The sequence below is a fragment of the Eptatretus burgeri genome, chromosome 4 (genome assembly GCF_056783735.1).
Source record: "Eptatretus burgeri isolate ZD-2024b chromosome 4, Ebu_testis_v1, whole genome shotgun sequence".
NCBI classification, from domain to species: domain Eukaryota; kingdom Metazoa; phylum Chordata; class Myxini; order Myxiniformes; family Myxinidae; genus Eptatretus; species Eptatretus burgeri.
The window spans coordinates 89556292-89566291 of NC_140964.1; the positions used below are offsets into that span (position 1 = coordinate 89556292).

The 10000-nt window shown below is 50.2% G+C and overlaps 2 long non-coding RNA genes across 2 annotated transcripts in view; one reads left to right on the plus strand and one right to left on the minus strand.

Annotated features, from left to right (window-relative positions):
- The window catches only part of LOC147028639 (uncharacterized), a 182242-nt gene that overhangs the window by 163526 nt on the left and 8716 nt on the right, over nucleotides 1-10000 (minus strand). The gene's annotated exons all lie outside the window — the stretch shown is intronic.
- LOC147028642 (uncharacterized) overlaps nucleotides 370-10000 on the plus strand; it is a 29970-nt gene continuing 20339 nt past the window's right edge. Inside the window, exon 1 of the long non-coding RNA XR_015057644.1 lies at nucleotides 370-477. This is a non-coding gene — a long non-coding RNA (uncharacterized LOC147028642). The remainder of the gene's footprint in view (nucleotides 478-10000) is intronic.

Below are 10000 nucleotides of genomic sequence, written 5' to 3' on the forward strand. Positions count from 1 at the left end.
ATTCAGATTAGCCCCATCCCCATGTCTAATGGTTTCTTAAATGTGATGCGTTGAAAAGGGTAAAGGAGATCCCCTCTCTTATAGGAAAGGTTTTTTTCTTTATGACAGACAGGTTCACACACATTTCTTTCACGAGCTCTGAAGCCCACCCTCATTTTTCCTCAGCAACATTATTTCACGAGCTCTGAAGCCCGCCCTCATTTTTCCTCAGCAACATTCTTTCACGAGCTCTGAAGCCCGCCCCCATTCTTCATCAGCAGCAATCTTTCATGAGCTCCGACACCCGCTTTTTTTGAGAGCGTATGGGTCGTCATGGTAACCGAGCCCCAGTGGGGCGTGGTGAGCTTGGGGCGGACGGCACCCCGTGGAGATGGCCCAGGGATATAAAAATGAGCGAGAGGTATGTTCTGAAGAGAAAAAGTCTGAAGAGAAAAGCGTGAGGAGAGAAAAGCGAAAGGAGAGAGGAAAAAGCAAAGGGTGAGAGAAGCGAGCAAGAAGCGGGTGTCTGACCAGATCGTTGAGGTCCATAAAATGTCATCGCGAAAAAATCAGAGTCGTGCTAAATCGGGATTCAAGGAAATCGGCTTTCAAACTGAACCAATGTTTGCACGTTTAACTTCGAGCAAGTAAATTACCTTTACATTGAAGAATTCCGCGAATAAATCGTTGTTACAGTCGAAATTAAAACAAATTTCTTTTTGGTGAAGCTTTTCATGTTGTTAAAACAATCGCACTGTTCCGAAAATATATATCACAATTGACAGGAGCTCGTTTCTTCATTTATAAATTATAACATCGATGCAATGATTACGTATTTATAAAATCCAAACGCTATTTATTCATCTTTCTATAATCAATGCGAGAGGAGATTGTAAGCTTCTGCTAACAACACCGATAGCCGTCATGAACAGCACAAAGGTAAAACTAACGGATCTTCCGTCTCTCTTGGATACGTGTTACAATTGCCAACAGTATTCAGTACAGTAACATGCTGTACAGGTTTGTATCCGAGGAGCAATAGGCTACACCATATAGCCGAGGTGTGTAGTTTTGTGAAAGTACGATGTTTGAAAACGGAAACGAAAAAAAAAAGATGTTTGCACAACGACGATGTTGCATAACGACGCGTTTCTCATAACGTAACCCCGTCGTTAAGTGGCGCATGACTGTATATATATATATATATATATATATATATATATATATATATATATATATATATATATATATATATGCATATATATATATGCATATATATATATACATATATGCATATATATATATGCATATATATATATGCATATATATATATATATATATGCATATATATGCATATATATATATACATATATGCATATATATGCATATATATATATACATATATGCATATATATGCATATATATATATGCATATATATATATATATATATATATATATACATATATATATATATGCATATATATATATATATATATATACATATATATATATATATACATATATATATATATGCATATATATATATATATATATACATATATATATATATGCATATATATATATATATATATACATATATATGCATATATATACATACATATATATATATGCATATATATATACATACATATATATATATATATATATATGCATATATATATATATATATATGTATGTATATATATATGCATATATATATATGTATGTATATATATGCATATATATATATATATATATATGCATATATATATACATATATATACATATATATACATACATATATATGCATATATATATATATATATATATATATATATATATATATATATTGTTGCGGGCCGGGAACTGGTGGTGAGAGCGACCGCTAGGTGGGGGAAGTTACGTCGTCTCCCAGCAGACTCCCCAGAATTGTAGGCCATCACCCATGGATAATTCCGTAAGGCGGTGGGTCGCTTAACTGACCGTGGACGCCAATACCTCCACCGCGTAGCGTAGGGTCTTTTTGTCGAGAACCAATTTACCTAATTAACCACGCGGTGTCGTCTACCAGGGAAGCACGCCCTCGGTACGCCTTGCCCGATCTGGATCACTCCACCAACTACCAACTATAAACCACCTTTCCGGATCGGATGCAGCCGAGTGGAACTACCAAGGACGTACCAGCTAGAATGAACAGAATATCGTAAATAAAGACCCGGCTAAAACTCAGATCCGAACCATGCTGGACCAATGAAGGAAAAGATGAGAACGAACTGGGAACATTTCTACAATAATTTATTCACAATAAACTTACAGAAGGACACAGAGCAGACTTACTGCGAGAATACAGGCTAGATTTATAATGATCAAATAAAAACACTTATGCAATTCTACTTAAAGACGGCGCCACACACTCAGACGAAAATAAACCCAGATGTATGGCAAAGGACCCCTGCAGCCAGAAAGGGAGGTGAGGAGGTGATCTGAGGTCGCAGTTCTTTCGGGTACCTGAACGTTGGAGGGAAGGGATGCTCCGTGGTGCAGCACCTGTCAATGGTCGTGCGGCTCGGTCCACGTCCGCACGCGTGGAGACCGTGTCTGCGGAGGAGCCCGGGTCGAGTAGAGCAGAGTCCGAGGCAGGGATCAGGGCTGCAGACAGGACCCACATTCACTCACCGTATATTTTCTCTTTTCAATTCACACCAACACTGACGCTAACTCCCTTCCCCTAACTAATTTGTGCTCCCCGTCATCCCTTACTCAAATGCACGTTCCATTTAATTCTATCACAAAGCTAATCTACGTCCCCACTACACGTTCCATGTCTGTCCATGTCTCCAATCCATTCTAAGTCCTGCTCCTGCTCATGCCCCCATGAGGCTGGTCTATCGAACGCTAAACCCTTCCCCTAACGAGTTCTCCTTTGCCCCCGACGAGAATGTTTGCCACATCCTGGCCGGGGCATCGTGTACTTGTAGCAAGGCTCGGCCATCTTTGCGTCGCCAGAGCGGCGGTTTACAATTCGCTCGTCCCTTCCGTTTGGGCGCTACATGAGGCCTTAACGTCGCCCCGTAAATCGCACCACACCCTCGCTTTCAGGCCATCCCCCATGTGAGCCACCGTGCGCTACTCACCCAGCCTTCGTGCTGCGCGATCCCTGCCGATGACGTCACTCGCACACGGACCGCTCTGCGTGGCTTGCCATGCCCACGGGCCTGGCGGTGTCGCCATCGGGGCTCGTTCCGCGCGTCCCGCGAATTCCACTCGCGGCGCGCACCACGTCGGCCTCCGTACACGTGCTCACATGGGGATTCATGCTTTTCAAATTCACTCGACCCAATTCGCCTCCATTTTAGCCGTCCGTGACCCCGTCTTGTACCAAGCGCGGAACATTTTCACGCCGGCTTTCCATAATGCAATCATCCACGGTTGGGCGGTTTGCCAAATACGGAACGGATCTCGCACGCAGCGTCCCGTGGAGCCGGCGCGGTTTCCGAAATAACTCCGTCCGTTACACGACCCACGTCTCCCGTCTGGTTCGGTCCGTGTGCCATTTCCACACGGGCACTCACACATACCACGTCATAAATTTGCACTCCACTCATGCTCTGACGCAATCACGCTGGGGGCTCGCGTTAGCCCAAAAGATCCCGGGGTTTCTATCCCCTCCCCCCCCCAAGCTCGGCATGTACCCTTTCGCATCACGCAACGGCTTCACCTCATACGGTCTTACCGGACTCACCTCATTACGGTCTACCTCGAGGGAGCATATCGTCTCCCCTTGTTCCTGTGGGAGGTTAATCCGACCCTGGCATTGGGTCCTAATACATTCCACAAGCTCAACCCCAATGTCCCCTACCAGTTCTATGTGTGTGCGCTCCTCTTTAATTTCGTACAATTCATCCACCTCTTCCAATTCCTGCGTCTTTTATTATTTCCGTCATCCCCTGTCCGAGTTTACAGGTTTCTCCCTCAATTATCGTGGCGTCACTTGTTACCTCGACCTTGCCTGTCGTCATCGCGGTCCGAACAGCCCACACTCCCCCTCGACTCGGTCATTTCTCCACGTACAGCACTGATCTCATTCGCCAATTTCCGATTCATGCTTTGCATTTCACCCTTCACCTTTGCCAGCTCCGCCTTAATTTCCTCCTGACCCTCCTTCAGCGTTTGCATATCACTCCTCTGTTGGTTTTGTAATTTCATTCCCATGCTTTGAATTTCCCCCTTCATTGCTTGCATCTCACTCCTCTGTGCTTGCGGATTCGCATTCATTGTTTGCGTATTCACATCCATTCGGTTTTGCATGCTTCCTGGTATTCCCACCAACTGGCTCAAGTCAAATGGCTATATATATATATATATATATATATATATATATATATATATATATATATATATATATATATATATATATATATATATATATATATATATATATATATATATATATATATATATATATATATATATATATATATTGTTGCGAATTCGCGCCCGCTGGCGTGCGAACGGCCACGTGACTCGAATCGCGGCACGTCGCCCACCGGACGGACAATTCTGTCGTGACCCTCTCGGACTAACGCCGGGAGCCAGTCACGGGTGGGCCTTTCGGACTCACCACAATCGTGCCAATCGGTCACCCGCGTGGGATAGGGTTGTTCGCCAAACTCGACCTACCTAAGTACCCACGCGGCTGGTAGACCGGGCGATCACACCTCGCTGCAGGTCGACTCCAGACACGGGCCGCTTAAGCGATCCGTTTCGTACTATCGGGATAACCGAGCGGGGTTATCGTAGGATTTGACGGTTCCTATTAATTATCGGGCGTATTAAGCCCACTACCAACCCTTTACGTGAAGCAAGATGGAGATTCAAACGAAGGAAAGGATGCAGCGAAACGGGGAAAAATTCAACATGCAAGCACTTTATTTACACGACACACGGAGAGCACACATATAGCAATTAAAACAATTATGCACAAAAAGCAAATGTAACAAAAGAAACAATGATGCAGAGATACTACCGAATAAGACCAACACAGAGCAACACTTAACAGTTTTACCTCACCAGACTGGCGCCACACACACGTTGACACAGAACCTAAAAGAAATGGAAGTCGCGACTTCCCTGAGCGAGTCGAGTCCCTCTCCAACGTCCGTCGACGGGGTCCCGCCTGGCCGCGACTCCGTGCCCGAGCGTGGTAGGCGAGTCCTCTCCTGCGTGCCTCGCGCCTGCACGTGTTGGCCACTCGACGGTACGGACGGGGTTTTGTGGAAACGGACGGGGTTCGGCGCTGTTTTCCGCGCTCGCGCACGGGTCAACGAAGCAAGGCAGGAACCACAAGCTCGCGATTCGAGCCAGAAGACGACCATCAAGACCAACCCTCGACTAACCACTCACTCCAACTCTCGACCAACCAACTCAACAACCAACGACCTCTTGACCAACCACTTCTTGACCAACCAACCCAACTACTCTCAAGGTCCGTCCTGTTTGCCTTTTGTAGCGTGGGGCTCCGCCCTTCGCTCCACCCCGTTTTCGGCCCTGCCTCCCTTCGAGCTTCTTGGAGAAGCCTCTCGAAGGGGGGCGTGACCTCTCGCTTTCCCTCCACCCTGCGCCGTGCGGGGGCCGGGGGGAGTCAGTCTTGGCGTGGAGCCAGGGAATTATTCCCCCAAAAGAGGCCCCCACCCTTTCTCACCTTTGACCCCTGCATCGCCCCTCCTCCACACCGAGCGCGGAGGACCTCGACGGGAAAAACAGGCGGGAAGACCCCCGAGCATAGTGGTTGGTTTTTGTTTGTGCCCGGAGATCGTAACCGCGCAGGGCCTGCTGAATGGCGAGTGGCGAAGATGTGGTAGCGTTGATGGTGGAGGTGGCGTGGTTGTAGTGTGGTTGGCGCTGTGGTGGGGATGGCGTGGTTGTTGAGATGCTGTTTGTTTGAAATAAAAGATAGAACAGAAAAAATGGCTAACTCAAAGCATCACAGCCCGGATGGATCACATAAATTCCCTCTGTACAATGGGTTTGGGCTAACTACACATGCACTTACAGAGATATCTCACCTACGGGACCTGAATGGTGGTTTGCGAATTTCCACAACCACAACACCACCCCCTCCCCTTTTTACAGACTCGTCCCGAGTCGTCAAATTCTCGTGTGCCATCATGTGAAGTTCTCCCCTAGTACGTTTTACCTTCGGATCCCTGAGTGCGATATTCGTGGTATTCGTGTCCCCAAAATAAATAACCTGAGGGCTGAGTTACTAACTAAACAAACCCACTCACACAGACGACTTAAATAAAATTGCCGGCGCTAGACAGACATGCCGGGGGCGCACTCATATGTACAGTACATCTTAACCTTAACTTACAAATTTTACACAAAACCATGGCCCAGGATCAATGGACTCTGCAAAAAGAAAGCAGTTAGCAGGGAGCCAGGCTTCTCGCATGCAGTCTCTGGCTCAAGCAATGCAGGTGGCAGGGAACGTGGCCGGCTGCTCACACGCAGTCCAAGGCCTCCCCCTTTTAAAATGGGCGCAGCGAACAATGGCGCATGGGCTGCGCAAATGCAGTCTCCGTGCCAGCTCAAGTGGCACACGCAATGAGCACAACGGATGGATGGATGGATGAATGGAAACAAACACGGTGCACGGGCCGCCACTGCAGGCCCGTGTTGTAGCTGCCAACAGGGCAGTTCTTGCTTGCAGCTTGCAAACTGTTGCTTTTACGATGATCCCGGCGCGCATGGAAATGAACAGGGGGGGGGGGGGCAAAGCAAAATTGAACAGGGCTGGTGACGATGTGGGCAGTGGGCATGGCATGGCAAAGGTGAGCAGGCAAACACAGCCTGCAGATGATCTTGCTGGCACAGGCCTTGAAGCAAAACACAGCCAGCCGATGAAGTTGGCCGGCACAGGCCTTGAAGCAAAACAGCCAGCAGATGAAGCTGGCCAGCCTTTGCCTGTCAGTGGAGGTTGGTGGAGGGAGTGCGGTGGTGCTGGCCACTCGGAAGGCGGGTTCAGACCTACCCTACGGTCTCCCTCTCAACCTATCGCCTTTGCCTGTGACTGTCCATATCCACTCCCTTAATTTGTAAAACCCAATTTAGCCCCAACTTATTTTTTTGTTGTTTTTATTTTTACTTCCCCACTATGAATCATCCCCTAACCCCCTTTACTGTCCTTGTTCGGCTTACCTATCATCCCCTAGCCTACTCCCAACCCCTACGTTCCCTTCCCGGAGGGGAATGAGGGAGGGCTAGCGTCATGTGTCGAGGCCCAACGAAGCCTCAGGATGGCCTCCCCAGACTTCAGCGCTCTTAACCCAAAGTGGGTCCAGCGGCCCACAACGAGAGCGAAGGGATGGATGGTGCGGAGGGGTACATCTCCTAATCGACCCGAACCATTTAACTGTTAAACTACCCCGGGGCTTTCAACAAGCGCCTCTTGCTTAAGCTATTGGTTCTGAAAACCCAGATTCCCGTCGCCTGTGTTGGTGTCCTCACAATTTCGGGCCTCGCCCCCCAAATTTTCTTTCCGTGCCTTCACACGGTCTCATGGCTGGGACGCGTGGCTGCCATTGGCAGGCACTACCCTCTGCCGAATCTCCAGCTATGACACCCTCGGGCACCACACTGCCTCCGAGCCTACCAGCTCCCTAAACAATGGGGAGTGCCCTCTCTGGCGACTCCCCTGAAACGCTCAGGTGGCAGGCTGGCTTCCTGGGCGCCTTTCCGAGGGTCACCCGTGCCCACAACACTGCCCACGCGGCTAATGGTGCCCCGGGCCCCCGCACCATGCGGGCGCACCCGTGCCCACGATGCTATCCCGGCCCCCCATGGGCCCTTGGCCTACTACGGCCGACTAGCCTGGTGCTTGGGGTACCCACTCAGCGATACTCACCTTTCGCAGTCACGCTCCCAGCCCGTCAACAGGGCTCCTGCACCCCTCCAAACAGGTGTCGAGCCTACTTTCCCACCAACAGCAAAACGACCTCCATTTTGTCAATTTGACTAACCCCCTAACTCAGTCTACACTGACCCCAGGGTCCCTTGGGCGGGAGTCACGCCTCCCCCCAATCACTCATCACACCATGCATTCCACATTCGCTCCATTCACACAGACCCGCTGGCCTCACTCACTCACCAAGCAGATGTACATGTACTCACCTCACAACCCTTCAACACACACCGCTGAACTCTGCCATCCTTCTAACTACCTCCCCTAACTACCTCGTGCTCCCACGTCGTCCCTTAAACTAGTAGCACGATCCATTTAACACTACGTAGCTAATCTACGTCCCCACTACACACTCACAAGTCTGTCTCTGTCTCCAAATCATCAAAAATCCATTCCCCAACCTAAATCTCAACTAACAATCCCTCTACCTAATCCATTCCACGGGCCCCATGAGGACTTACCCCTGCCCCATGGAGCCGGTCCAACTAAGCTAACCCTTCCCCCGAACTAGTTCCATCCTGTGCCCAGGCCAAGGGGATCATCCACCCCTTGCCCAGGAATCCTGTTCACCCGAAAACGAGGCTTGCTTTTTTTTTTTTTTTTTCATCGCGCAGCACCAGCGCGGCAATTCACAGCTGCGCACGAGCACGGCAATTCACAGCCGCACACCTGTGGCGTGACGTCATGGCAGCTGTTCGCGTCCCTCGTCCCTCTTGGACGGTACCATCCGGCAGGGATTCACCCTCCTGCCGGATTCCAACCACACACACACACACACACACACACACACACACACACACACACACACACACACACACACACACACACACACACACACACACACGCAACCATGACGTCACCCGGCGCATAAAAAAAACACAAGTCTCACGTCTCGAGGGGTTCCCCACGCGAACACATGTGCTCTGCCCGTTGGAGCTGAACACATACGCCCGCGTGGAGAACTTGTCCGGTCCAAATCCGAAATCCTGCCTTACCTTTGTCCGTCCGCGGGATCGGCAAATCGACCGCTGGCGTTTCTGGACCGGGCTTCATTCCCGCAGCCGAGCACGTGGCGGCCTCGTGTGTTGCACAGCACGGACCTCGCGCTCGCTGCTGGGTGAACCCGGCACGGTTCCCATTGCGACTATGGCCGCTACCCGGCTTTTGTCCCTCTGTCGCCGTTGTCGTCGCCATTCAACCCACGCACACCTGCGTGGAACGACACACACACCACTCCATCACATTCACACCGGGAGACGCGGCTGCATGCTCACGCATGCCCACCGTCATCTCCCTTACCCACAGCGACCTTACACACGCTGTCTCCCTCACACTCGGCCGTTCACTCACTCGTGCCGTTTCCCTTGCACACACCATACCACTCCCACACGCGGGGGCACTCACCCGCGGTACCTCATCCACACACCGTGCCTCACTCACACACGCGTGCCGTTTCCTGCGCGCACGTGGTCTCTTCCACCTGCGGTGCCCCTTTCACACACGGCGTGCTGGGAAGCACGCCCTTCAGCACACTTGCCACCACACCACTCACACACGGGATCGCTTCCACACACGGGGGCGCACTCACACCTTTCACCACACACACAGGGACAACCACACTGGGGACTTGTGTCCCCACAAGGGGTTCCGGGGCCTCTATACCCCCCAAGCTCTCCGTGCACCTGTCCACAGCACCCGACCCTCAACCTCGCAAAGCACGACCGAACCCACCTGGTCGTGATTCGCCTCAAGGGGGCACAGCGTCTCCCTCCGTTCCCGAAGGAGGCTATCCAACTGCTCGCACCGGGTCCCAACACGTTCTGCGAGCTCACCCCCATTATCCTCCACTACCTCTGTGTGTGTGTGCTCGTCTCTAACCCCATCTTCATCGTGTAGTCATCCCTCTATCGTTCCCATCTCCCGTGTCTCTGCCAACTCGGTCACCTCTTCACCCTTTACCTCCCTTGTCTCCACTATTTTTATTTCCTTTGTCGCCACCTCATGTCTCGTCTCACACGTTTTGGTCTCCACATTAAATTTTTCCCTCTCGGTCACCG